The sequence below is a fragment of the Myotis davidii genome, unplaced genomic scaffold, assembly GCF_000327345.1.
Source record: "Myotis davidii unplaced genomic scaffold, ASM32734v1 scaffold95, whole genome shotgun sequence".
Taxonomy (NCBI): domain Eukaryota; kingdom Metazoa; phylum Chordata; class Mammalia; order Chiroptera; family Vespertilionidae; genus Myotis; species Myotis davidii.
The window spans coordinates 1064988-1067658 of record NW_006286950.1 but is presented as its reverse complement, the minus strand read 5'-3'; the positions used below and the strand labels follow the sequence as shown (position 1 = coordinate 1067658).

Below are 2671 nucleotides of genomic sequence, written 5' to 3'. Positions count from 1 at the left end.
CCTGCTGAGAACTTTCTGTGGCAAACATCTGGTGTCAGGGGGTGTGTGGTCCATGGCAGACCTCTCCTGGCAGACAAAAAGGGTGGGGCTCACTTGCAGGTCCATGCAGGTCAGGCCTGGGTGTCTGACAGGGCCAAAAAGCAAATCTCTCTCTGACTGATACCCGCCTGCACTCGGAAAATACTATGTGATGCACTGAGTGTGTTAAGAGGAATGGAAGGGTCATGGGAAGATTAACTAAAACAAGGAAGAAAAAACAACCTGGTTTGAACAGCCTCAACAAATAGTGGGGAGCTCACAGCTCAATTAACTTGTAACCCAGTGATTGCTGCGCTCGGTCCTGAACACCCTCAGCGCTGCCTGAAGCCTTGAGTACAGATGTTAATGCCTGGATTCTGTCCTTGAGGTCTGCCAAAAAGTGACCTGCCCTGCTGCTTCAGGTGATCAGCTATACAGAATATAACTTGTTTTTGTTTTAGTTAATAGTTCTTTTTCTTAGCAGTTTTAGGCTTTCAGAGAAATGGGCCAGAAAGGAAGAGTTCCCCAATTCTTCCCCCTAATTTCCTCTACTATGAACACCCTGCACCAGCATGGTACATTTGTGGAACTTACATCAACCCATCATTATCACCGAAAGCCCGCGGTTGACACTAGGGTTCACTCTGTGTGTTTTACATTCCATCCTGTGGACTTTGACAAATACATAATGAGATGTATCCACCATTATAGAGTCATACAAAATAGTTTCACTGCCCTAAAAATTCTGTACTTCTATTTGTCACTCCCTATTCCCAACCCCTGACCCACTGATATTTTTGCTGTACCCATAGCTTTGCCTTTCCCAGAATGCCATACAGTTTGAATCATATGGTAGCCTTTTCATATTCACTTATTTCACAGCAATATGCATTTAAAGTTCCCCCATGTCTTTTCATGGCTTGGTAGCCCACTTGCTGTTGGCACAAATATTCCATTGTCAGGATGTACCATAACTTGTTTATGCATTCACGTATTGAAGGCCATCTTGGTTACTTCCAAAATTTGCAATTATGAATAAAACTGCTATTTAAAAAACTCTTTTACTATCAAAATGCCATTAGAATAAATGATACATTGGATATTAACCTACCCTTGGGGAGAAGAGGAAGGTAAAATAGATATAACAGAAATGGAATTTTCCACCATTGACACCCATGTTAAAATCTGTGCTGACTTGGAGGAAGACTGAATTTTTCACTGAGCGAGAACAAACAGCTTCTACTGAACTAAAGGGCAAGGCAAGGAGGAAAGCAGTGAGAAGAAAAACTACAGTGTTTGCTGCAGTGTGTCCTTCAATGAAGGCATCCCTGCTCAAGGTCTCCGTTCCTGACTCATCAGCTAATTCCCTTAAAGGCTTGGAGCCAGTGATTCTGTCTGTGGCAGGCAAACTTTGTCCGTGGTGGAGGTCAGTGCAAATGGAAGCATATGAGGAACATACTCCCACGCTCACATTTTTTTTTAATGAACATCTGTTCTCTTAGAATCAGGAGAGCTAATATCACGGGAAGTAAAGGCTATTTCCTAGACTGGTATGTTGCCCAATACCACATCCTGAGGTGCTGAGAAGAGAAAGGACAGCTGTGAAGGTACCAGCGCCAGCTGCTAGGAGCCTGTTACATTTGATCATAAAAATGATGATTTTTATGATCAAATGTATGAAATTGGGTATGTAAGAGCTGCATGGAGACTTAAACTTCCAAAGCCTTCTTTAGAGAAATCACAGAGGCAGAAAATAAATTTATAAGAAATAGAAAATAAAAATTCTAATAATAAGAAAAAGTGAAATTCTTCCACTTCTTATTTTGTAAATGTTTACCAAACAGTGTGTAAACAGGATTTTGCCCTGAGTATTTGCAATGTTTTGCTTCTCTAAGATTGGTTCTCATAATCTAAGTTGATAAGAAGTTATTTTTTACTCTACAGTTTCAACATAGATCAAAATCTTGGGGTCATCTTGGACACTTTCCTCTGACATTCTAATTTCGATTAGTTATCACTCTAAGTTTCCTTTGATTCTATCCTTACAAGTACAACCAGTTTTCCTCATTTAAACAATCCTGGATGCTGCCATCAAGTAAATTTTCTTAAAGCAAGACTCTCTAAACATTCTGGCTCAAAATCCTTCAATGAATTCTCCTTGGTTTTCAGTTAATGCTTAAACTATTTATTTTAGCATTTAAGGTTCTTAAAATTTGATACCAATTTTCCAATAGTGTCTTCTATACTTCCTTTACATAAATTTCATGTTCCAGGGAAATTGGAATATTTAATATGGCAGGAAGGGCCCTTCACAAGTCCGTCTACTCAGTTGTACCACTTGTACCCTCTGTTCTAACCATGTAAAACCATCTATTCTTCCTCTAATGCTTCTGGAGGATTCATTTGTGTGTGCTTTTGCAAAATGTTGCTCACTCAAATATCCCTTTTCCTTTATATGTTTGAATTCTACTCATCTCTCCAAAACTAAATCAAGAACAGCTTGGGGACCTATCCATATTATCCAAGCAGAAATGATCATCCCATCCTTTTGACCATCCCTGTATTCACTGCATTTCTTTATAAGCATGCTTATGGCAATATATTGTGGTAATAGATTTACTTCCCTCTTTATGCCCTCCTAGACTGATGAGTA

At 39.6% G+C, this 2671-nt stretch overlaps 1 pseudogene; it reads left to right on the top strand.

Moving 5' to 3' along the window:
- The window catches only part of LOC107182283, a 42904-nt pseudogene that overhangs the window by 3319 nt on the left and 36914 nt on the right, over positions 1-2671 (top strand).